This window comes from Protopterus annectens, chromosome 16.part0 (genome assembly GCF_019279795.1).
Source record: "Protopterus annectens isolate FY-2018-M chromosome 16.part0, PAN1.0, whole genome shotgun sequence".
Taxonomy (NCBI): Eukaryota; Metazoa; Chordata; order Ceratodontiformes; family Protopteridae; genus Protopterus; species Protopterus annectens.
Window position 1 is genome coordinate 333,233,395 of NC_056750.1, and position 27,402 is coordinate 333,260,796.

Sequence of the window (27,402 nt, forward strand, 5' to 3'; positions counted from 1 at the left end):
TTGTCCTCACCACCTTTTGGGGTTGAGGTGCTCCACTGTCATCTGTTTGAGCCTGGGGGTTGAGATCTGCCTCTTGGGCATCTGTATCTGCCTTGCTGTGGCCTGACACTGGAAAGGACCAATTCTCTGTTGGCCAATTTCTGCTAAACCGAGGTGGCTGTACCTGTAAGAAATCCTTGACCGTTTGCATAGATTTAGCTTTATCCTCTATTTTCTTCAACACTTCTTCTGCCTTAACACCAAACAAAGTATCATGCTGTAAAGGAGCATCCAATAATTTTGCCTTAATATGATCAAGTAAACTTTGTTCTTTTAACCAAGCATGTCTTCGAATCACAGAACCTGTAACTGCGGCTCTACAAGAGGCCTCTAAAGAATCAAAACCACATTGCAGAGTATGTTTTTCCACCTGTTCAACTGCATGCAATAAATCCTGCATTTCTTTACAATCAGGAGCTTCTGTGCTTGCAAGCATTTTCTGTTTTAACTGAGCCATTAAATATTGTTGGTACTTAAGCATGTGAAACTGGCAATGTAAAGCTCTTACTGCTAAAGTTACAGAAGTGTATACTTTCTTCCCCCATCTATCCAAAGCTCTGGAATCTGTCAGAAGGTACTGGATTTTTTGCAATGGAAGCCTTAACCCCTTTTGGACCCTGGGAAATAGTTTCTGGATCAGCAGAAGGGTTTTTTTAAAGAAACTTGTGAGAGTCAGGGACTCTATAATACCTATCTGGCTTGGCTGGAGCAGGGGGCAAAGGATCAGGAGATAAACTGGATTCAGAGAACACATCATCCACAATATCTAGCACAGGCGGAATAGCCAGGGGCCTGTGTTGAGGCAATAACAGGAAATCCCTGAGCCTTTTCTTGGATTCTGAGTAATCCTGGCTTTCCCAATGGAAATGCTCCCTCATGGTATGTAAAGTTTCCCCAAAAGAATAATCCTCAGGAGGAGAGGCTGAAGGGATAGATTCTTCAGCATCAGAGTCCTCATAGGGGGATAGAGAGTATCCCTGGTCTGAAGAAGAAGAGGAAATGGAAACCTGATCAGAGAAGTCATAGTCTGTATCCTGCCTAGGCCTTTTCTCAGGAGGGGGATGGGAACCCCTGATTAGAGTAATGAGGTCTTCGGCCATTTTAAGCATCTGTTTCTTAGGCATGGAGGACTGTCCAGGAGAATGCTGTACTTGTTTCTTTGTCTTTAATGGTACCTTTGTCTTGGCTGTTTTAATGGTAAGTTGTGAAGGTCTGAAAACACTCAGAAGCCGATGCCTGCTCAGCGGCTCCAGACCCATCTGATGGAGGCCCAATACCTTGAGTTTCCAGAGGCCTAGATGTCTCCATGTGGGAGTCGGAAGCGGCCTGTGACTCTGAGGTAGCGGGTGTCAGGGACTGTGAAAGTGCCTCACCGAGAACCAGCGACTGGCCTAGAAGATGTTTCATCGGTTTTGGACCTCGGATGCCTGTCTTTGCGTTTTTTCGGTATTGAGGTCATCGGCTGATCCGACGGCATCATATAATTGAACCTTCGGCCAAAGTAGTGCAAAGCAAAATCAAAACATCTTTTTATAGTGCGTTTGTTAAACCTAGCACAAAACCGACAACTAGTGACGTCGTGATCAGGGCCTAGGCATGGAATACAGTAAGAGTGGAAGTCCTTATGAGGTATTTGCTTCCCACAAGAAATACAATTAACTTTTTCTGACATCGGTCTGAGGCAGGAAAAAAGTTTCCCCAACGGGGTACTTAGCTTTATTGAAGACTTCGGATCTGAAATTAGACTTCGAAAATCTCAGCAGTCGGCCGACTGGCACTTGCGAACTGCTTCGGGCACCGTGTGGCAAGAAAGACTGGAGAAAATGGCGTCAGATGCATCTTGTATACCCCTGGCGCACTGACGTCAGGGAAAAAGCGACAGCAACCAATGCCATACCAAGACTTTGGAACTCAGGCAGACTGCGGGGCCGCCTGACGGCAGGATAACCCAAGTGTAATGACTGCAGCAGTGTAACACTAACATCTTCAAATCTGCTGAGGCAGCGTGTTCAAAGGGAGGCAGAGTAAGTTTCTCAAGTACAAAATTAAGATCCCATGCAGGAGTAGGTGCCCTTCTGAGAGGCTTTAAATTGCTAGCTCCTCTGAGGAACTGTTGCATCAGGGGATGAGAGAAAATGGGTTGCTCAAGGAACAATGCGCAGAAATAGCTGAACATGAATCTTAACAGAAGAAAAGGAAAGTCCACCATTAAGCAAGCCTGCCAGATAGTCGAGAATAAGAGGAAGAGAAGGGTCTTCCCCCCTCTAGTCTGCATCCAAATGGAGAATCTTTTCCACTTATCTGTGTAAGATTTCCTAGTGCTAGGTCTCCTGGCCTCAAGAAGGACCTCAACTATCTGTTGGGAAAGGTTTAAATTATGAGCCAGGTTGCCAAATGCAGAGTCTGAAGATGAAAACGCAGAATTTTTCCCTCCTCCTGGACCAAGAGATTTGGTATCAAGGGAAGATACCAAGGCTGAGACTGGGAGAGACTGCGAAGTAGTGGACAACAATGTTGCCTGGGCAAGTCTGGAGCTATGAGGATGGCCGTTGGTTTTTCATCCCTTATCTTAACAGCACTCTGGGAAGAATGGGCAGAGGAAGGAATGCATAGATCGAAAGCCGTGTCCAGGGGAAGGACAGAACATCCACTTTCCAATCTTTGTCGTGATGATCCTTTTTGCAAAAGGTTGGAAGAAGGTGGATAGTTGGAGATGAGAAGAGATCCACCTGGGGAGTGCCCCAACGCTGAATGATTTGATAGAAGATGGTCTTGTTTAGTTGCCACTTGAGGATCCAGGACCTGCCTGCTCAACCGGTCTGCCAATATGTTGAGCCTTCCTGGAAGAAACTGAGCTATCAGATGAATGCCCATTGAAGCTGCTATGGACCAACGTATCATGCTTTGTCTGCACAGGTGTTGAGAGTGTGTCCCTCCCTGCTTGTTGATGTACCACATGATTGTGGTGTTGTCTATCCTGACTAAAGTACCAGGTGAGAGAAAATACTTGAAAGCCACCAATTCCTTCAGATTTATGTGCAAATTAACCGGTTGATAATTTCAAGTCCCCTGAATGCATCTGCCCTCTAGATGAGCTCCCCAAGTAGTCTGAGACATCTGTGATGAGAGTCCGGCTGGCAGGAGGTGGACAGAAAGGCAGGCCTTTGTTCTGTGCACAGGCCATCGCCAGCAGGGAATCCGAGGAAGAAGCAAGTCTAAATCCGGAGTGTGTTGACACCAAAGGTTTTTGGAGGTACCATTGAATTTTCCTCATATGCAGTCTTGCATATAGAATCATCAGAATACATGAAGCCATGAATCCCAGGGCTTGCAGGAATTGCCTTGCAGAGAGCTGGGTCATGATTGCCAAATTCTTGAAGTAATTTGAAAGATCCATTTGTTTCTCGAGGGAGGGATACCATCTGGGTAGCCATGTTCAGACTCACTCCCAGGAATACAGTCTCCCTCCTGGTGGGTACCAATTTTGACTTTTTTTGTTGATCGTGTAGCCCAAAGAGGTGATAAGGTTTTTTTTTTTTTTTTTTTTTTTTTTTTTTTTTACAAAGTCCAAATCCTGTAGAAGTTGCTCTGGAGAGTTTGCCTGAACAAGACACTCGTCTAAGTAAGGGTAAATTGGAATGTTTCTTTGTCTGCAAAAAGCAATGACTGGAGCCAGGCATTTTTTAAAAACTCTGGGAGCAGTAGATAAGCCCAAGGGCAGTGCAGAGAACTGGAAGCGCCTGTTCCCTGCCCTGAAGCAAAGGAACTGCCTGCAGCTTTCCCGTATTGAGATGTGCAGATAAGCTTCTTTGAGATCCAAAGTCACCACCCAGGAATCCTTTGGCCAGCATTGGTAGCAACTGCTGAAGAGTGAGCATTTTGAACCTGGGAATCACCAGAAAAGTGTTTAGAATGGACAAATCCAGAATAGGGTGCCAGGTGCCCCCTTTTCTTGGAACCAGGAAAAGTCTTGAGTAGAAACCCTGGCCTATCTGTAGTATAGGAACTGGCTCTATTGCTCCCCAACTGGCTCTATTGCTCCCAGGTTTAGCAAAGAAGAAACTTGTTTTTCTGCTTCTGCCCTTTGAAGAGAGGGGATATCTGGGTATTCTTGGGGAACTGGGAAGGTGTGAAGAGAGAACTTGTGGCATTGGGATACTATTTTGAGCACCCATATGTCGTCTGTGATGGTGTACCAGACATCTACAAAAATGGCTAACCTTCCCCCCCCAACGGAAACCCTGGACCCAGAGAGGAAAGCTGGAGTTATTGGGAATGCTTGCTTTGGGAAGTTTGCTTAGAACTCCCCAATTTTGAAGAGGAAGACTGCCAGTGTTTAGCCTTTTGAGAGGTGGAAGTCTGTCCCCTAAAATACCTGTAACCCATAGGCCTAGTGCAACCCTGTTTTCTAGGGTCAAGAAAAGTCCAATTCTTAGAAGGGTAATGCCTACTAAAACAAGGAGGCTGAATTTGCAGAAAATCCTTAACTGTTTGCATAGATTTGGCCTTATCCTCCAACTTTTTCAACACCTCTTCTGCTTTGCTACCAGAAAGATTGTCCTTGTGCAAAGGTACATCCAGTAATTTAGATATGACAGATTCAGAAAGAGGCTGTTCCCTGAGCCAAACATATCTTCTAATAACAGAACCAAGGGCTGCTACCCTGTAAGAAGCCTCCAAAGTGTCAAAACCACACTGTAGAGAATGTTTAGTGACAACAGTGGCAGAATTCAATAAATCTTGCATGTACTTACTCTCCATCAGGGAAAGAACACCAGCAATTTTAGTCTTAATGGCCTTCAAAGTATGCAGCTGATACTTAAGCTCATGAAAGAAATTAACAGACCTAACAGCCAAGGTGGAAGTAGTATAAACCTTTTTACCCCACCTATCCAAGGCCCCATCTTCCCTGTCAGAAGGAATAGGATTTTTAGCAACCGTGGCTTTAACACACCTTTAGGGCCCTGAGAAATAATCTCCGGATCTGCAGTAGGATACTTAAAAAGGAACTGATGAGAATCAGGAACTCCAATACCAGTCAGGCTTTCTGGGAGCAAGAGGAACAGAATTAGGGGAGAGAGTATTTTCCATGAAAACATCATCAATAACTTCCAAAACCGGAGGGATAGCCAAAGGCTTATGCTGTGGCAAATCCAAGAAATCCCTAATCCATTTCTTAGACTGAAGGTAGTCCTGAATTTTCCATTTGAAATGCTCCCTAAGAGTATTCAGAGCATCTCCAAAAGAAAAATCTTCTGGAGGAGAGGCAGAAAGGATGGTGTCTTCTGCATCAGAATCCTCAAACCCAGAAAAAAGCTAAGAGTTTCCCTCATCAGCAGAGGTGCTGGAAACCTCAGAGTCCGAGGCAGACAAAACTTCTGGGGACAATTTCCTAGCCTTCTTAGAAGGAGGTGGTTGAGGGCCCCTGATAAGGGTCAAGAGATCACTAGCCATCTTAATCATCTGAGACAGAGGCATTTGAGGGGAGGCCAGTGCCTGCTTTGTAGTAGAATTTTGGCTGGAAGGCCTGCTAGAAAGCCAGAGGGACGTCTGAACAGAGGTAGTCGGTTGGAATCTGGTATCTGGTCAGAAAAGAGGCCTCAGAAGCTGGCACCTGCTTATCAGCTCCAGAACCATCAGAGACAATGAATGGCGGAGGGTCTGAAGGGAAGTGGAAGCCTGCAGTATGGAGGACTCAGAAAAGGTCTCCGCAGACACCTGCTGCTGAACATCCACGGACTGCAGGGGCAATGAAAGCGCCTCACTGACTACCGTTGGGCCAACAACCAAATTAACAGGGACATAGTCTGTTAATTTGACCCTAAGCCTGTCGTGGTCCTTATCCTTGGCGCTTCTTAGGAACATCTGAAGTCGGGAGACCAGAAGACACCATACCAATGAACTTAGGCCAAACTCCGAAATGCTTAAACAAGATCCTAGCTCTACGGCGAATGCTACACGGGTTGAAAGAAGCGCAGAGAACACAATTAGGGACGCCGTGCTCAAAACTCAAACACGTGATACAATAGGAATGAAAATCACGATGCAGAATCTGTTTTCCACAGGCAAGACAGTAATTAACTTTCTCTGACATTCGTTAAAGCAAGAAAAGAGGGTCCCCATGGGGTACTTATCTGAGGATGACTTCAACTAAACAGTCTGAATACAATAAGAAGGTACTCAGCCAACCAGCACTCATGAAAAATGTTTCTGCTTCATGCTCCGTGGCAAGAAAGACTGAGGAAATGGCATCAATGGCCTTCCTTTGTGCCTGATGTCAGGCTTGAACCGAAGGCAGCCAACATCATATACCAAGGACTTTGGTATTCTGGCCGAAAGTGGGCTACCAGGAGCTGGATAACCCATTTTGTAAGGACTGCAATAGTGAAACATGAACATGTTTAACTAAGGGTGTAGGGGTTGATGTCATGGTCATGGAGGCAGACATGAAGAAGCAACTCTCTGAAACAAGTTCCTCTATCCATCTTCCTAACAAGGACTCTAGGACTATGGATAGGTATAGGAAGTGTGTGTTCTCATCAGCGACCTTTGTCTTGCAGTCTCTGAATTATCTCACTCACTTCACTAGACTGCAGAGGGACCGGATTAAAAAATTACCAGACTCCCTCCAAGGGGCTGTAGCTGATGTGGTGGCAAATAATGCTCAGCTTGCCACCCTGAATTCATTTAACTTGTCCATGAGACTCATTTCTTATGCAGCAGATGGAATGAGTAGGGCAGCAGGCTCAGGTATCTCTTTTAGGAGGCAGGCCTGGCTGCGCCTTTGTGATTTCACAGAGCCCTTCAAGTCTTCCTGCATTAATGTTCCATTTGACTGCTCCTCCATTTTTGGGCCGAAAGTGAAGGAAACACTCACCAGGTATGAACAAGAGGGAAAGACCTTGTCTGCTGTTGCAGTGAGTTTTTCCACTCTTACCAGACCCTTTCCCAAAGGTCAAAAAGGTAGTGGAAAAATGTGGTTCAGAAAATTTCAAAGGTCTTACCAAGACACACAAGGTGAAGGTTCTCCCAGAGGCAGAGGGGGGAACAATAATGGAAGACACCACTCCCGTGGAAGAGGAGGCCCACAAAACCAGGGCTCTAGAGAATCATTCTTTGGGAGACGTTTTCAGTGGTCCTGAATGAGTGCCCTATTATTCACCTCTGGAGGCAGTCAGGGGTCAATTGTCTCTATACCAAGAAACCTGGTTAAAGATAAATGACAAATGGGTGCAGGATATATCATTCCCTTCTCCTTTCCTATCCCCCATAAACAAAGCAGTTCCAGATGTTCCACCCAGTCAAAAGGAACAAGCAACAATACAAATCCAAAAGTTGCTAAGAAGGCGCGTCATCCAAAAAGTCCCCACAGACCAGAGAGTATCCAGAACTTACTCAAGATTATTTTTAGTTCCGGAGAGGGGTCTGGTGACCCATTTCGAATCTCAGCAATCTAAACAAATCAGTAAAAAAAAAAGACCAATTTCCAGATGGTGACACTGCAGTTGACACTTCCACTTCTGAAAAAAGACAACTGGATGTGCTCTACAGACCTTTAGGGTGCATACTACCAAATTTAAATGGACAGGTGGGGTCTAGGAAGTTCTTGCACTTCCTGCTGGGAGCCATCCCCTTTCAGTTTCGAGCTCTGACCTTTGGTCTCACTACAGCACCCAGCGTGTTCACCAAATGTATGGCAGTAGTAGCAGCTTACTTGAGATGCAAAGGATTCTGTGCATTTCCACACCTGGATGACTGGCTCATAACCTCCCCAACCAGGCATCATTTACTCCAATCAAAGAATTATGTCCTTCAACTCTGTTACTGTCTGGGCATTACTGTGAATTACAAAAGAAATCTGTGCTAGAGCCATCTCAAAGCTTACTGTTAAAAGGAACAGAGAAACACTACCACTCACATTGCAAGACTTTCACAGAAGAGTAGATGACCTCTGTCATTTTGTCAAAATACTAAAAGTCAAAAGCCACCACAAAACTAGTTCTGCAGGTCCTAGAGAAAATGGCTGCATTGATCTTACCAATTCTGTTAGCTCGCCCTCACATGAGGGTTCTCCAGTGGCTGCTTTTTGCACAGTGGTAATTCTTGGAACTTCCTATATCCCAACAAGATTATGATAACCAATGCCTGCAGAAAAGATCTCCAATGGTGGATTCATTCAACTTTAGTGCCTCTGGGCTATCTGTTCATTCCTCCTCAACCTCTGGCCATGGTGACCACGGATGATTCCCAGATAAGGGAGGGGCATTTTCCTGGAAGACGGTTCAAGGCATCTGACAAGAACACAATGCTCATCTGCATAAACGTGTCCTAGTGACTAGGGCAGTGCTTTTAGTGCTGCAAGCATTCCAGGACATACTGCCTCTGGGAACGATAGCAATTCAGTCTGACAATATGTCCATAGTGTGGTATATAAACAAACCGGGGGGAACTAGGTTGTACAGACATTCTCGAGAAGCTCTCAGCGTCTGCTGTTGGGCAACAGCCTCTAACCGCTTTCTCACAGCAATGCACATCCCCGGGAAATCCAACTTCATTGCGGACAATTTGAGCAGAGCCACTCTAAGGCCACATAAGTGGCCCCTCAATCAGAAAGTTACGGGAGTGATCTTCCAGAAATGGGGCTAGCCTTGCTGCGACCTCTTTGCAACACCTAACAATGCCAAATGCAGCAACTACTTTGTCCTGGTACCTCCTACAAGGGAGTCACCAAGGGATGCACTCGTTCATGACTGGGACTTCTTTACATCCCCCCAATTCCACTAATCCCAAAGTTTCTGCAGAAAGCGAGTCTGTTGGAGACCACTATTATCCTAATTGTTCCCTATTGGCCTCGTCAATCTGGTTCCTTTTTCTTCAGCCTCATCTTCGTGATGAACCCTGGATTCTGGACCCAGTTCCAGACCTTCAGACACATCCATCAGGGATTGTTTATCCCAGCCTAGACATCCTAAAATTGACAACTTGGCTGCTCCGGTTCCTCCAATTGCCAGGTTTTCATCCCTCTCCTCCCCAGTCAAGCATATTACATTGTCATCTTATAAAACATCTACTCAAAAACTTTACAAATGCAGGAGGTTTGCTGTATGGGTAAACAGTAATAGAACAGATCCTTTTACAGCACTAGTTCGCTCTATTTTACAATTTCTATTGGAGATTTTCATTGGTGGAGCAGAGGCAGCTACAGTTAAAGGTCAACTAGCTGCAATTTCTAATTTTCATATAGGAGAAAATGATCATCCTATCATGTCACACAGACTTTGCAAAGCATTTTTGAAGGACACTTATGTTAAGACCTTTATATAAGCATCCATCTCCCCCTTGGGATCTCAATTTCATCTTATTTTCCCCTTTTGAACCTTCAGCTACATGTGACTTAAAATGTCTTTCCTAGAAAACACTTTTTGGTGCTTTTCCTTCAGCCAGAAGAGTATCCAAGTTGCAGGCCCTGTCCACAAAGCTTCCATATCCAGTCTTTCACAGAGTTTCATTACGCACTAACCCATCCTTTCTAACCAAGGTTGTGATGGAGAATACCCTTAACCAATCTATAGACCTTCTAGTTTTCTTTCCCAACTTCCAAAGTAAAGGAGAGTATTCCTTGCATCTCTTAGATGTTCAAAGACAGTTACGTTTCTATTTACATAGAACTTCGGAAATAAGAAAAATCAGATCAGCTCTGTCTCTTATTCTGATTCAAGAGAAGGTCAACCAGTTTCAAGTCACTTTATCTAGATGGCGAACATTATGCATATCTTACATTTATAATTCAGAGTTCTCCCAAAGGTAGTTAAAGCTCATTCCACTAGATCTGTGGCTACCTCTGCAGCTTTTCAGGCTAGATTACCACTGGATCATATCTGTGCTGCAGTTACTTCGGCAGACTCATACCTTTATTACTCATTACAAAGTGGATTTGGCCTCTAGGAGTACAGCCTCCTTCGATTCTGTGGTTCTGAAAAATATTCTCCCATGAGCCACCAGAGAGTTAGTTACTTGGGACGTGGTCCCACCAGTGAGAATAAAGGCAAGATTGACATCACAAGAAGTTATGTTCTTACAATAATGTTCCATGTGTGTTGTCCATCTTGTCATCTATCTCACAACCCTCCCTCCTTGCACCCTGCCTTTATTCCTGGTTGACTGAAAAACACAATCAGACATAAGCAGGACCATACAGCTTCACAGAATATACCTTCTCAGCCTGATACCAATTCTTGGTTGTATGTATAGGTATAGATATACACTCAGATACCTACATGCTGATACCACACAAGTTCTTCTTCCATGTGCTGCTGGGGACAAACTAAATCTGAAGTAATTATGGGGTTGAATTATGGGTAAAGAATGAGGCCCTCGAGCTGGAGAAATGGCAGAGATAGATCCAACCCATAAGTGAGAATAAAGGATGAGATGGACAACACACATGGAACATTATGGTAAGAACATAACTTCTTTTTGTTTGCCAGGCTAGTGAGTGCAACAAATGCCCCCCCCCCCACACTGCTGCAGTTGGGTAATCATTCAGGGGAACAGAGAGCCTTCTCTGAAAAAGGAACATAGAAGCCCTGGTTGTCCAATCCGCCCCTGCCTCTATGGCAACTTCCATTTTAACTACCTCTGCCGCGAGGTCATCTATCCACAGGAAAGTCATAGTAAGAACTCTGATTTTCAGAACCACATTCTTTCCCATCCTCCGATTCCTAGAAAAGGACTTTTGAAGAGTGGAAAAACAGATTCCCACTGCAGAGAGAGTCTTGACATCCTGGAGTCTCCTGGTAAGTGCATCCTTAACTTTGGGTCTAAAAAGGTGTGGACCCAACATAAGGGGCATTTACAAAGGATCTCAAAGCTTTTTAAGATGCATCCACGTGTGATATTGCATGGTGATGCTGATGCCTATGCCTACCACCCTGGCAGTGCCATCAACTGCACTGGAGAGCAGTCATATAGGTATGTTGGAAGTTAAGACTGTAAGGTAAAATAGCTAGGAAGCCACAGTCTTTTGAACATCTGCAGGGAAGATACCGGAAAGAGATTTGGAGAGTTCTTTAATCAAATCCCTCTGGAACCTAACATAAGCCAAATAATTCGGCTGAGAGCAAAAGTCACCTGAGGCATAAGCACATTTCCCAAACCCGTCCATCATCCTAGATTCCCTTGTTGGGTGGGGGAACTTTCCTCAGATGATTCCTTTTTCATGGCTGCTGCTACCACCATAGCATGAACAGAGTGATCTTTGTTCCAATGTTTTCCATCTTTCAGAGCTGCCAACATTTTGTCTGTTTTCTTGGGAATGGGCTCCATTATGTTGGGGTCCTTCCATGCCCACTGAGTCATAAATCTGAGAAGGGGTTAAGGGGTGGTACTACCCAGGACAATTCTGGGCCAGAACCAAAAGCTTCTAAGTACACTGACTCTTCAGGGGAGGGATCTTGGGTAGGCCACCCCCCTAACTGCTTCATCAATTCAAGGATTTCACCAAAGGTGATGTCTTCAGAGTGGAGCAGTGGGACCCTTCACCTTCATCCAAATCAGTATCTTCTGTGAAGGGCTCTGGAGAAGAGTCCATGTTCTTCTACTATCACATCTGTTTCTTGTGGACCATTTCTTGTAGGGAATCAGAAGAATCAGACTTGGGGCTAAAGTAGCACTGAATTGCGGAAGCTCATGGTTCCGACTGTCTCTATCCAGCAGGATAATGGAAATAACATAGCACAGAATTGCAGAAGCTCATTGTTCTGGCTACCCCTGTCCAGCAGGACAATAAGAATAACAGCCAGAATCCTGTTGGGGGTTTAGGTGGAGCTGAACTGGCTGGAGGAGCTTTGTCCTTAAGCACTGTTAAGACCTAGTGAAAAGCCTTGAAGGCCAAGTTCAAAATTGGCTCCAAAAACCTACCCCTTCCAATGACAACAGGGACCCCTCAGCACCAATGAACCTAAACCTTGGAAGCAGATCTCAGATTTGAGCCGTCGAGATCAGAGGCTCTAAGAGATGGGGATGATTCTGGCAGTCTCAGTGTTGACCCCTCCCCTCAAACCCCAGTACCAACTCTTCACCTCTGATTTTCTCCCTGATCTGAATACATCAGAGATGAGAGGGATAGAGATGCTGTTGGGGTCAAAATAACCAAGACTACTGACCCTGATGAAGGTGCCTCAGTGCAGAAAGGAACCCGTGTGACCCAACTCCAATGTAGAACGTACAATTACCAGACAAAAGTTTTATTTATTTTTATTTAACATTTGTTGACCGGGAAAGTCAGACTAGGTTCCACAGATCCTGTTTTCAGTGGAGGCCCGGGGAGAAATGCTCCAGAAGCATGTCTTTTAGAATGTGGGAGGAAACCAGAGTACCCTGAGGAAACCCACGCGAATGCAGGGACAACATGCAAACTCCACACAGAAGGCACTCCAGCTGAGAATCGAACCAGAGAACCTCTTGCTGTGAGGCGACAGCATTAACTGCTGCACCACTGCGTCGCCCAAAAGAGTAGGTTGGACCAGTACTCTGTACATTCTTGGTCAATGATACTGAAAGCACCTCCAAGCTGGATCAGAGTCTTGAGAAACTTCCTCATCATCGTGCGTGGTAAGGCTTTGGGGAGGAAGAGGCCAAAAAAATGGTCTAGAGTATCTCCTTTCTTGAGGAATTGGAGAATGAAGCCGCTGTCAATGATTCTAACAGTCCACAACAAAAAGTCTAATGCAATATGCTGCAACGATACAAGGGAAATGGATACTTATCAGTTTGTTTTTGCAGTCTATTGTGCACCACGGTAAGTAACAAATATTAAGATTTTTGGCTAAACAATCCAAAAGACCAAACAAACTGTAAAACAAAGGAATATGGCCAAGCAAGCTGTAAGCAAGTTGAAAAAAAACTAATTGTGAGCGCTTTCGTCAGAGCTAGTGCTCTGACTTCTTCAGACAATCCAAACCTAAACTCCTTTAAATACATGTCATGTGTCAATTAATCAATTAAGTTACATAATCAGTAAATATCCTTGTTGACAATAAGTAGTTAACCAGTCATTTAAATACAACATAAAATACATTAAAAATAAAAAATGAAAAATAAAATTATAAATATTTAAACATATTGTAAGATGTTGAAACATATTAAAAATAGAAGTATGGAAATCTAAAATATATATGTTATACTATTCAAAACGCATTACAATTTAAATTGTATACCAGTATGTTAAAGGTAGAAACCGAAAGAACAACCTACCCTATTTAGAAACAATCCTTTTATATATATATATATATATATATATATAAATAAATAAAAAAACACAATCCATTTCGTATCCTTGTTAAAGTGCATGCTGAACTAAAAACACAGTTTTAATGAATACATAAGCAAACTGACAATACTTTATGAACATCTAAAGTAAAAACCAATGCGAGCTAAGTAACCAGGATTATAAATAAGTGAATGAATCAGCTATTATATATGGGCTATAATATATGACCATACTCTGTTCTAATAGATACAGACATAATAGTAACCTTAAGTTATCTATTAAGTGCCTTAAGCTTCAGGATACATTTCATAGACACATTCATTTAAACCTGGTGGAATGTATGCAGAAGTGCGAATTTGCCACATTAACTCTTTTTCCTCCAACTTTAGTTCAAGGACTACCCCTCATGTCATACACTACTTGTCCTAAAACAGAAAACTGGAAACTATGTGTAGGATTTTCCATAACGTGTTTCACTACAGCATTCATGGCTACTTTTTTCCTTATACTATATTGGTGTTCATGAATTCATTGTTTAATCTTTCGTTTTTTCCAATATAGTATGCACTACATAATTTGCATACAGCCATGTAAACAACTCCTTTTGAATTGCAATTAAACTTGTCTCTGATAACATAATTCCTGTCTTTGATGTTCAATTTGTTACCTATTTCAATATGTCTACACTGTGTGAAACAGCTGCATATACTCATCCCAGTATTAATTTTATATTTTTTCTGCCTTTCCAATAAACTTTTAATGTTGGGTCCCCTTCTATAAATTACCCGTGGGCCAGCACCCAATGTTTTGTTGAGATTACTATCTTCAAGTATTATTGCCCAATTTTTGATTATATCTTTAATATACCTAGCATTCATTGAGTATGTTTTTAAAAAACTGCTACCTAGCTTATGCCCTGAATCTTTACTTCCACTATTAGTTTGAACAAAGTTATCATATTGTGTTTCATCATATCCTTTCAGGAGAATTGGTTTAAAATAACCTGATTCCCTCTTAAAATTAACTTCATGAAAAATAGGTTTGAGAAAGTTTTCCAGATACCCTCTCTGCAGAAACAGACCTACCTCGCATTCAACTTTATAATCGCTGTCAACAGCCATCTTGGTGGATCTACTTGGCCCTTGACAACCACTTTTTTCTGGTGATACGGATGACTACTTGTAAAATGCAAAAATGCATTTGAATAGGTGGGCTTGCAATATATTGTACTTTTATACCTGTTAACTACATCTTTGGTTAAACTGACATCCAAAAAATTAATATACTCCAATCCTGTTTGGAAAGTAAATTCCAAAAAATCTGTCATCTGTGTCATGGTTTCAATAAAAAACTTAATGTTGGCTACATCCCCTTTCCAAATAAAACATCATCTTGGTATCTTGTATACCAAGTGACAAAATTCTGAAAATAGGGGGTTATTAAATAACAGCGTCCTCTCCCAATACGCCATGACACAATTCGCAAAACTATCACCACAGGGTGAGCCCATGGCAACCCGTTTTTTTGTAGATAAAAATCACCATTAAAGTACATATAATTGTTAGCTAGAACTAATTCAAGAAGAGTTTCTATTATGTAAATCTCACAGACATGCATGCCCTTCATGTTCAGGAATTCTCGAACCCATTCAACTCCTAATTTCTGAGGAATTACTGTGTGTAGATCTTTTATGTCGACAGTAAGAAAGATGTTATGAAAAAATTAACATTTTGCAACATTTGTTCTTGGAAGGTAGCACTGACTTGGAAACGCATCATTTGTCAATGGTGACCCCAAAAATTCCAGTTATGTTTGGGTCCCCAAAAATCCATAAAAACATCAGTAACTCCCCCTTTTAGACCTATAGTTGACAGGCGGGGGTCAATAACTTATGCTAGTGCTACGTACGTAGACTAAACAGAAACCCTTGATCAACAATGAACCACAAATTTGTCGCGATCCATGGAGTTTCTTGGAATGTATTAAGAGTTTAACAAAAATAACATCTTTCTCACTGTCGACATAAAAGATCTATACACAGTCATTCCTCAGAAATTAGGGGTTGAATGGGTTAAAGAATTCCTGAACATGAAGGGCATGCATGATGGTGAGATTTACATAATAGAAACTCTTCTTGAATTAGTTCTAGATAGCAATTATAAGTATTTTAATGGGGATTTTTATCTACAAAAAACAGGGGTTGCCATGGGCTCAGCCTGTGGTGGTAGTTTTGCGAATTGTGTCATGGCATATTGGGGAGGACTCTTATTTAATAACCCCCATTTTCAGAATTTTGTCAAGTGGTATACAAGACACCAAGATGACATGCGTTTTACTTGGAAGGGGGATGTAGCCAACATTGAGGTTTTTATTGAAACCATGACACAGATAACAGAATTTTTGGAATTTACTTTCCAAATAGGATTGGAGTCTATTAATTTTTTGGATGTCAGTTTAACCAAAGATGTGGTTAACAACAGGTATAAAAGTACAATATATCGCAAGCCCACCTATTCAACTGCATTTCTGCATTTTTACAAGTAGTCATCCGTATCACCAGAAAAAAGCGGTCGTCAACGGCCAAGTAGTTGGAGCCGCCAGGATGGTGGCTGCTGACTGCGATTATAAAGTTGAATGCGAGATACTGAAGTCTTTGTTTCTGCAGAGAGGGTATCCGGAAAATTTTCTCAAACCTATTTTTCATGGTTAATTTTAAGAGGAAATTAGGTTATTTTAAACCAATTCTCCAGAACAGATATGATGAAAAGCAATATGATAACTTTGTTCAAACTAATGGTGGAAGCAAAGATTCAGGGCATAAGCTGGGTAGCAGTTTTTTTAATAACATACTGAATAGATGCTAGGTATATTAAAGATATAATAATCAAAAATTGGGTAATAATACTTGAAGATAGTAATCTCAATAAAACGTTGGGTACTGGCCCACAGGTAATTTACAGAAGGGGACCCAGCATTAAAAGTTTATTGGAAAGGCAGAAAAATATATAATTAATACTGGGATGAGTAGATGTGGCTGTTGCACACAGTGTAGACATATTAAAATAGGTAACAAATTGAACATCAGACTGGAATTATGTTATCAGAGAGAAGTTTAATTGCAATTCAAAAGGAGTTTATGTGGCTGTATGCGAATTATGTAGTGCATACTATATTGGAAAAACAGAAAGAAAGATTAAACAATGAATTTATGAATATAGTAGAAGCAAAAAAAGCAGTCACAAATGCTCTAGCGAAACACATTATGGAAAATCCTACACAGTTTCCAGTTTTAGAACAAGTAGTGTATGACATGAGGGATGGTCCTTGGGAACTAAAATTGGAGGAAAAAGAGTTAATGTGGCAAATTCGCACTACTGCATACATTCCACCAGGTTTAAATGAATATGTAATCTATGAAATGTATCCTGAAGCTTAAGGCACTTAAAGTACAGTTGTGTACACTTACCATAAATGTAGATGTTAGAGTGTTTTCACTGTTGCAGTCATTACATTTGGGTAATCTGCTAGAATCTGCTGGCAGGTTGCCCTCAGTCGCCATGAATAACAAAGTCTTGGGTCCTGCGTCGGTTGCTGTCTCCTCTTCCATGACGTCAGGGGTATAAAACATGCAGCCAACGCCATTTTATTCCGTTTTTTTTGCCCTAGATGTCAGGTACCCCCCCAAATGGGGAGCAAAAAAAAAAAAGTGTATATACATATATATATATATATATATATATATATATATATATATATATAAATAAACAGTAATATACGTAAATGCACTTTTAGCAACAAACTTTACCTTAATCTAAAAGCAAATACACCACAAAGGCTTTAGAATATAGTGAAGGAAAGGGAAGTTATAGAAAAGGGGGATGGCGAGTGGGTAACCCGGACTCCAACAGTGAATACACTAACATCTACATTTATGGTAAATGTACACAACTGTACTATGGTTCTTCGTGTTTCACTGTTGCAGTCATTACATTTGGGTAGAATCCCAAAGCTATGGATGGGAGGATGGAACTAAATAGCATTAGGAGCGGCTATAAGGCCCTGCAGAACTGCAGTTGCAAAGCCTGCCCTAGATTTAGAGAAGCGGGGCAAATGATAATGCTTTGTGAAGGTATGAACAGAGCTCCAAGTAGCAGCTTCTAGAATGTCTTTGGTTGGAACTCCCCTGAGAAAGGCTGCTGAGGTAGAGGCAGCCCTGGTGGTATGTGACCAGATTCCCTTGGGCACAAGTTTACCATGATGCAAGTAGCAGAAACAAATGCAGTGGCTTATCCACTTAGAAACAGTCTGCTTTGATATAGCCTTCCCCTCTGATCCTGAAGCAAATGCCACCAGTAGTTGCTCAGACTTTCTTAGAGATTTGGTCCTGTTTAAGCAGAATCTTAGTTGTCTGTGTACGTCCAATGAATGCAGAATCTGCTCCCCCTTGTTCTGCGGATTTGGGTAAAATGTTGGCAGGTTAATAGTTTGGTTAAGAGCCATGCTGGATACCACCTTAGGCATAAAGGAAGGATTGGTCGTGCGGGACACCTTGTCCGGGTAAAATGTAATAAAAGGCTCCACAGCCATGAGAGACTGTAGCTCTGAAACCCTTCTTGCTGAAGTAATTGCCAAAATGAAAGCTGTTTTCCAAGATAAAAACTTTATATCCACAGTAGCTGCTGGTTCAAAAGGAGGAAGGGTGAGTTTTTCCCAGCACAAAATTGAGGTCCCATGCAGGAATGGGAGGCCTTAAATTTTTGGCCCCTCTAAGATACTGCTCTAGCAGAGGATGAGAGGCTCCATGTTATAATGAGCAGAGATGGCAGAGGCATGGATTTTTATTGAAAAATATAAGCCTTTGTCAAGCATCTCAGTCAAGTATTGTAATATGAGGGATATTTGGCTTTGCTGTGTCCATTCCATGTGCTTGGTTCCAAGCACAGAATCTCTTCCATTTATCAGCATAAGATTTTCTAGTACTAGGCCTTCTGGCTTCCAAAATGACATCCATCTCAGAGTTACTGAGAGGTGTTTGAATAATTACATGATCAGCCATGCTGCAAGGTTCAGAGTTTGGAGTGGAGTGTGCAGAATTTGATTGTTCTGCTGAGACAGTAGAGGAGGTATTTGAGGCAAGTACCAAGGAGGGAGTTGAGACATATTCCTTAGAATTAGGTACCAGTGCTGGCAAGGCCAGTCCGGAGCAATTAGGATCATTTTTGTTTTTTCCTGTCTGATCTTTAGTAAGACCTTGCAGAGAAGAGACAGAGGGGGAAAGGCATAGACTGATAGGTTTTTCCAACTGAAGGATAGGGCATCCACTTTCCATGCTCGTCTGTGATAAGTCCTTGTGCAGAATTTGTCCAGTTGATGATTTTGGGAGAGGCAAATAGATCTATGTCTGGGCTCCCCCATTTCTGTGTTACCATGCTGAAGATTTGTGGACCCAGGTTCCACTCGTGCAGGTCCATTATATTTCTGCTTAGGTCATCTGCCAGAGTATTTTGTTTTCCTGGCAGGAAATGAGCTTGAAGATGTACTTGGTAAGTCAAGGCTGTGTTCCACAATGCCATGGCTAGTCTGCAAAGAGGGTAGGAATGTGTACCCCCCTGCTTGTTTATGTACCACATAACCGTGGTGTCTGTCTCATCAGTAGTTGTCCTGGATGAAGTAAGTCCTTGAAGGCTGTCAGGGCATTCTGAACAGCTAGCATCTCTTTCTGGTTGATATGCAGATGCATTTGTTTTGGGCTCCATATGCCCTGAATGCATCTGCCTGCCAGGTGGCCCCCCAAGCATTGTCTGATGAGTCTGTAGTTAGGGTTTGGGTGGCAGGGGGTAGAGTGAATGACAGTCCCTTGTTTTGGTGACATGTCTCTGCCCACCAAAGAAACTCCTGTTGTAGGCAGGGAATGAGAGGAATCATTGTTTCCAGACTGTGACAATGTTGACTCCATAAACTTTTTAGGTACCACTGAAGTTTCCTCATATGCAGTCTTGCATATGGAATTAGTAGAATGTAGGATGCCATGAACCCCAAAGCCTGCAGAATTTGTCGTGCAGATAACTGGGTTTTTGTTGCCATCTGTTTGAAGTTTATAGTCAGTTGCCTTTGTCTGGCGTAAGGTAAGCCATCTGGGCAGTTGTATTCAAGCTTGCACCCAGGAATGTAATTTCTTGAGAGGGTACCAGTTGTGATTTCTTTTCATTTATTGTGTACCCTAGGCATGTTAGAAGCCTTTTTGCAAACGCCAGATGTTGAAGAAGAATGTCCTTGTTATCTGCTTAAATGAGACAGTTGTTCAAGTAAGGATAAATTTGTATGCTTTTGTCTGCAAAATGCAATTACTGGTGCCAGGCACTTTGTAAAGACCCTGGGCGCAGCAGATAAGCTAAAGGGCAGTGCAGAGAATTGGTAATGCATAAAACCTACCTTGAAGCAGAGGTATCTTCCACACGATTCCCTTAATGGGATATGCAGGTATGCCTCAAGTCTAGTCACTAACCAAGCGTTCCTGGCCAGCATAGGCACTAGCTGTTGTAAAGTCAGCATTTTGAATTTTGGAATGTCCAGGAACGTGTTAAAAATCGATAAGTCCAGTATTGGACGCCAGGCATCGTCTTTTCTGGGTACCAGGAAAGTACAGTTTTGTACCTACCATAAATGTAGATGTTCAAGTGCTAATACAGCTGCAGTAATCACAGATGGGTTCTCTGCCGTCAGGCGGGTCCTCGGTCGGCCGAATTCCAAAGTCTTGGTCCGGCGTCGGTTGTCGTCGCTTTCTTTCCTGACGTCAGTGCGACAGGGGTATATAAGACACAGCTGACGCCATATTCTTCAGTCTTTCTTGCCCCAGATGTCAGGTGCCGCAAGAAGGAAGGCAATACATAAATTATATATATATATATATATATATATATATATATATATATATATATATATGTACAAGCAATGCAGTGTAATCAAAAAAATAGTAGTTGCAAGCAAATACACCATAAAAGGATAACCCCAAATTAGGTTGCAAGAGGAGGTGTTAGCCACTAGTCCTTTACCAAGAGGGGAAGGAGGGAGGGAAACCTGTACTGCAGCTGTATTAGCACTCAAACATCTACATTTATGGTAGGTACAAAACTGTACTATGTTCATCGTGCATACAGCTGCAGTAATCACAGATGGGTAGAATCCCAAAGCTACGCACAGGGTGGTAGGTACTAGGTGGAACTGGGATGAGCCAGAATGCCCTGCAACACAGCAGTGGCAAAGCCTGCTCTAGTTTTGGAATATAAAGGCAGGTGGTAGTGTTTTGTGAAGGTATGCACAGAACTCCAAGTGGCTGCCTCCAAAATATCTTTGGTAGGAACTCCTCTGAGAAAGGCTGTAGAGGTAGCTGTGGCCCTGGTGGAGTGGGATCTGATGCCTGTAGGGACAGATTTTCCATGATAGGAGTAACAAAACCGTATGCAGTGGCCTATCCATTTTGAAATAGTCTGTTTGGTAACTGGCTTCCCTTGAGCTCCTACAGCATAGGACACAAAAAGTTGTTCTGTTTTTCTGAAAGACTTTGTTCTGTCCAAATAGTAACATAGCTGTCTATGGATGTCTAAGGAGTGTAGCAGCCTTTCCCCTTTGTTTTGAGGATTGGGGTAAAAGGTAGGTAAGTGTATGGCTTGATTTAAAACTACCCTGGATACCACTTTGTACCAACCCATCCTTTATGCCTAAAGGGAAACCCTGTCCTGATGGAAGATGAGAAAGGGCTGCACAGCCATGAGGGCTTGTAGTTCCGAAACCCTACGAGCTGAGGTAATGGCCAGAAGGAAAGCTGTTTTCCAGGACAAATATTGCAAATCTGTTGAGGCAGCTGGTTCAAAGGGAGGCAATGTTAATTTCTCTAAAATGTAATTAAGATCCCAGGCTGGAACTGGTTGTTTCCTTGGTGGTCTTATATTCTTAGCCCCCTCTGAGGAACTGTCTTAAGAGTGGGTGAGAGAATAAGGGTGGATCCGTGTTGAATTCTGCAGAAATGGCTGAGGCATGGATTTTTATGGAGGAAAATGAAAGTCCACTGTTCAGCAGCTCAGCTAAATACTGTAGTACCTGAGGCAAATTCAATTTTCTAGGGTCCTGGCCTTTTTTCTCATTCCAAGAGCAATACCGTTTCCATTTTGCGGAGTAAGCTTTTCTAGTAGATGGCCTTCTGGCCTCCAAAATGACATCCTGCACCTCTTTGGGGAGTAGGGTCTGTTGAGGTGTTAAGGAATTTTCCATGCAGCGAGATTGAGTGTTTTCAGCTGGCTGTGAAGAGTTTTGTAGCTGTGCTGAGACAACAGAAGAGGCATTAGAGGTAGGGGCCAGGGAGGAGTATGTGTTAGGCTCCTCAGGAGTGGATACCAGTGTTGTCTTGGCCAGTCTGGAGCAATCAGTATAATCCTCGGTCTGTCTGCTCTTGCTTTCAAGAGCACCTTGGGCAGAAGAGGCAGAGGTGGGAAAGCGTAAACTGTCCATGTTGTCCAACTGAATGAAAGGGCGTCCACTCTTCAGGCCTTTGGATGAAAGGTCCTTGAACAAAACTTTTCCAATTGATGATTCCTGTGGGAGGCAAAGAGATCTATGTCTGGCCTCCCCCACACTTGGATTATCTTTGTAAACACTTGAGGATGCAACTTCCATTTGTGTGGATCTGTCATATTTCTGCTTAGATTGTCTGCCAGGGTGTTTTCTAAACCTGGCAAGTACTGTGCTTGAAGTTCGATTTGCCATTCCAGAGCCAAGTTCCAAAGTGTCATGGCTAGTCTGCACAGGGGGTATATGAATGTGTTCCTCCTTGTTTATGTACCACATTACTGTGGTGTTGTCTGTTCTTATCAATAATTGTCCTGGATGCAAGAGGTCCTTGAAAGCTGTAATTGCATTTATCACTGCTAGCATTTCTTTTTGATTGATGTGAAGGTGCTTTTCTTTTTGGGACCATTTGCCCTGAATGCACCTGTCTGTCATGTGCGCCCCCCAGGCGTAGTCTGAGGCATCTGTTGTGATGACTTAATTTGCTTGAGGCTTGCAGAATGGGAGACCTGTGTTTGAGATGCTTGGGCCCACCATAGAAATTCCTTTTGCAAACATGGAATTATTGGTATTATTGTTTCCACACTGTGGCTGTGTTGAGACCATAGGTTTTTTAGGTACCATTGAAGTTTCCTCATATGCAACTTTGCACATGGGATTAAAAGAATGCAAGATGCCATAAAGCCCAGAGCCTGCAGGATTTTCCTTGCAGTAAGCCTGGTACAGTTTGCTAGTATTCTGAAGTACTGAGTTAGTTGCCCCTGTTTTTCTGGCGTAAGATAGGCCATCTGGGTGTTTGTGTCCAAGTTGGCACCCAGGAAAGTTATTTTCTGAGATGGTGTTAGTCTGGATTTCTCTTTGTTGATTGTGTATCCCAGAGAGTTCAGTAACCGTGTTGCATAAGCCAGATGATCCAGAAGTATGTGCTTGCTGTCCGCTTGGATCAGGCAGTCGTCCAAATAAGGGTAAATTTATATCTGCAGTATGCAATTACTGATGCCAGGCATTTCGTGAATACTCTGGGCGCAGTAGATAAGCCAAAGGGCAATGCAGAGAATTGATAGTGGATTGAACCTGCAAGAAATCTGAGGTATCTTCTGCAGCTTTGTCTGATTGGGACATGCAGGTATGCCCCCTTGAGGTCCAATGTTACCAGCCAAAACTCCTTGCCCAGCATGAGAAGAAGCTGCTGTAATGTGAGCATCTTGAATTTTGGTACGAGTAAGAATGTGTTTAGGACGGATAAGTCCAAAATGGGTCTCCAGTCGGTTCCTTTCCTTGGTACCAGAAACAGCCTGGAATAAAAACCTTGGCCTTGTTCGTGAGTAGGTACCTCTTGAATAGCTTTCATGTCTATGAGCTTTGAAATTTGTAGTTGTGCCTCTGCCCTTTGATTGTGTGGCAGGTTTGGCATGCCTCTCATCTTTGGTAGAGTGTGAAAATGAAATCTGTAGCCTCTGTCTATAACATCCAGGATCCATTTGTCTGTTGTGACAATATGCCAATTTCTTGTAAATAATGCCAGCTTTCCTCCCAAGGGTGCTGCCAGCTGAGACTTGCTTGGCATGGAAAGGAGGAAGTCATTGGGTTTGCTTCCTATATTGTTGTGCACTGTCTTCGCCACCTCTTGGTGCTGGAGGTTGCCATTGCCTGCCTCTATATGATCCTTGTGATTGTCCTCTGCCCCTTGAGCGCCTGTATCTACCTCTTTGGGGCTTGTCTGTGGCTGGAAAGGACCAGTTTTTAGAAGGCCAATTTCTGCTAAAACGTGGTGGTTGAACCTGTAGAAAAGCTTTGACAGATTGCATAGATTTGGCATTTTCTTCCATTTTCCGTAGTATCTCCTCCGCATTAGTACCAAATAGCACATCCTTTTGTAAAGGAGCATCTAGTAGTTTAGCTTTCACATGATCAGGCAAGATTTGTTCCCTAAGCCATGCATGTCTATGAATAACTGATCCTGTAACAGCAGCCCTACTTGAGGCCTCTAGGGCATCATAGCCACATTGTAAGGTGTGTTTACCCACTTGTTCTGCACTATGCATCATATCCTGCAACTCCTTCAAATCTGGTTGTTCAGGTTGAGACATTTTGTTTCTTAATTGTGATAACAGAAACTGCTGATATTTAAGCATATGAAACTGACAATTTAAGGCCCTCATGACTAGGGTGGCCGAGGTATACACCTTTTTTCCCCACCTTTCTAAGGATCTAGACTCTCTTTCGGAAGGTAGTGGGTTCTTAGCAGTAGAGGCCTTCATTCCCTTGGGGCCTTGAGAAATGGTTTCAGGGTCAGCATTATGGCTTTTGTACAGAAATTGGTGAGAGTTAGGAACTCTGTAGTACCTATCAGGCTTGACTGGGGCAGGAGGCAGGGAATCCGGATTAAGGCAAGCCTCCGAATAAACATCATCCAGTATGTCCAAGACAGGAGGGATCGCCAGAGGTCTGTGTTGAGGTAACAAAAGAAATTCCCCAAGTCTTTTCTTGGAATCAGAAAAGTCTTGGCCTTCCCAATGGAAGTGTTCCCTCAAGGTGTGTAAGGTTTCCCCAAAAGAAAAATCCTCAGGAGGAATACAGAAGGAATGGACTGCTCCGCATCAGAATCTTCAAAAGGGGAGAAAGTGTTCCTCTACATCAGAATGATCTGAAAAAATGGAGCCCTGATCAGAAGAGGGAGAATCTTCCTCCACTCTGGGTCTCTTGTCTGGAGGGGGTTGGGAACCCCTGATAAGAGTAATTAAATCCTCAGCCATCTTAAGCATCTGTTTTTTAGGCATGGGGCCTGGAGATGGGCCCTGTGCAACAGGCCTCTTGGGATGCCTGGCTGACTTGGACTTAGTAAAGGCCTTAATTGAAAAGGAAGATGAGGGTCTAAAGACACCATGGGTGGAAGTGGACCTGTCCACATTAGGAGGCTCAATGCTCACAGTGGCTTCGGTGGTTGTAGTCTGGGTATGGGCCGAGGTACCTCTGCGGTCTTGGTTACAGAAGACCCCGCCAAAGAAGTGTCGTCGGTAGTCAGGGACTGCATAGGCGTCTTGCTGAGAACCGGACCACGTGGAGCCGGTTTTGGCGTGGTGTCGGTGGGGACCGCGGACCTCGCATGTCAGTCCTTGTCATTGCGTTTTTTGGACAAAACTGTAGTCGGAGTCTCCGACGACATTTTATAATCAAAGGCTTTACCAAAAAAATGTTGGGCGAACTCCGCCCGACACTTAATAGTGCGCTTATTGAAAGTAGCGCAAAAGCGACAGCCCGAGACGTCGTGGTCTGGGCCTAAACAAGGTATGCAGAGGGAATGGAAATCCTTACGCGGTATTTGCTTCCCACAAGAAATACAATTGTTAACTTTTTCTGACATCGGTCTGAGGCAAGAAAAGTTTCCCCAACGGGGTACTTAGCTTTAGTGAGGACTTCGGTTTCCAATTTTTCGTAAATTCAGGAGCTGGCCGACAGGCACTTGCCAACTGCTTCTGCTTCGGGCACCGCGCGGCAAAAAAGACTGAAGAATATGGCGTCGGCTGTGTCTTATATACCCCTGTCGCACTGATGTCAGGAAAGAAAGCAACGACAACCGACGCCAGACCAAGACTTTGGAATTCGGCCGACCGAGGACCCGCCTGACGGCAGAGAACTCATCTGTGATTACTGCAGCTGCATGCACGATGAACATCAGTCTTGAATAAAACCCTGGTCTTTTTTCCTGTTCTGGTACTGGTTGAATAGCCCCCATATCCATGAGGGATGTAACTTGTTTCTGAGCCTCTGCCCATTGATTTTGTGGCAGACCTGGCCAACCGTTTGGAATTGGCAAAGTATGGAAATGACATCTGTACCCCTGGGATACTATGTTTAATACCCACTTGTCCTGGGTAATTAACTGCCAATTTTGAGCCTGAAGTGCTAATTTTCCCCCCAAGGGGGCTGCCAAAAGATAAGTGCTTGGTGATGGTAGAGGGAAGTCATTGGGACTGCTTACTGTAGGGTTGTGCTTTGTTTCCTCCAGATTTGGAGGTGGAAGCACCCCATTGCTTTGATCTGTAAGAACCCTGTGATTGGTATCTAGAGCCTTTTGAGCACCTGGATTTGCCTTGAGAGGCTCTGTTGGACACAGGAAAGGATCAATTTTTAGTAGGCCAGTGCCTGCTGAATCTGGGTGGCTGCACTTGTAAGAAATCTTTTACAGTTTGCATAGATTTAGCTTTGTCTTCCATTTTCTTTAAAACCCTCTTCGGCCTTGTTACCAGAGTATCATGCTGTAAAAGGGGCAAACAATTTAGCTTCAACATGATCAGGCAGATTTTGCTCCTTGAGCCAGGCATGTCTTCTAATCACAGATCCAGTAACTGTGGCCCTGCAAGAGGCCTCCAGGGAATCCAAACCACAATGCAAAGTATGCTTTCCAACCTGTTCTGCTGCATGCAATAATTCTTTATTTTTCATACAAACAGAAATCAACATTATTTTCTGTTTCAATAAGTCCATAACATGCTGTCGATATTTAAGCATATGAAATTGGCAATTTAAGGCCCTAATTGCCAAGGCTGCAGATGTATAAACCTTCTTTCCCCATCTATCCAGCGCCCTGGAATCTCTATCAGAGGGGGTAGGATTTTTGGCTGTAGATGCCTTTACACCTTTGGGACCCTTGAGAGAGTTTCAGGATCAGCAGCAGGATTTTTGAACAGAAATTTGTGGTAGTCAGGAACCCTGTAATATCTGTCTGGCTTACTAGGAGCCAGAGGTAGGGAATCAGGAGCCATGCTTGATTCCGAAAACACAACAATGTCTAATACAGGAGGTATAGCCAAAGGCCTATGCTGAGGAAGAAGGAAATCCCTAAGCCTCTTTTTTGATTCAGAGAAATCCTGACTCTCCCAATGAAAATATTCCCTTAAAGTATGCACGGTTTCTCCAAAAGAATAATCCTCAGGAGGAGATGCAGATGGGATGGATTCTTCTGCATCTGAATCCTCATATGGTGGTATAGAAAATTCCTGATCAGAAGAGGAATCAGAAGAAATGGAAACCTGATCTGAAGATTCATAATCAGTGTCTTGCCTAGGCCTCTTAGCGGGGGGGTTGGGAACCCCTGATCAAGGTAATTAAGTCCTCAGCCATTTTGATCATCTGTTTTTTAGGCATAAGGGCCTGAGCACATGGCTCATGCGTCAGTTTTTTATCTTGTTTTTGAAGCTGGCATCTGTTTAATATAAAAATGTTGAGACCTGAAAACACCCTCAGAAGCCGGTGCCTGCTCAGCAGCTCCGGACCCATCCAAGGGAGAGACATCCACTAGTTCAATACTCTGAGAATCTCGTGGCATACCAGACTCCGCATGGGTCTTGGTCGAGGCCTGTGACTCAAAAGTAGTGGGTATGAGGGGCTGTGAAAGCGCCTCGCTGAGTACCGGTGACTAGCTTAGGAGAAGCTTAGTCAGTTTTGGACCTAGACAGTCTTGTCTGTCTTTGCGTTTTTTGTGAACTCCAGTAGTCGGCTTGCTAACAGACGACATTTCAGGGTAATTA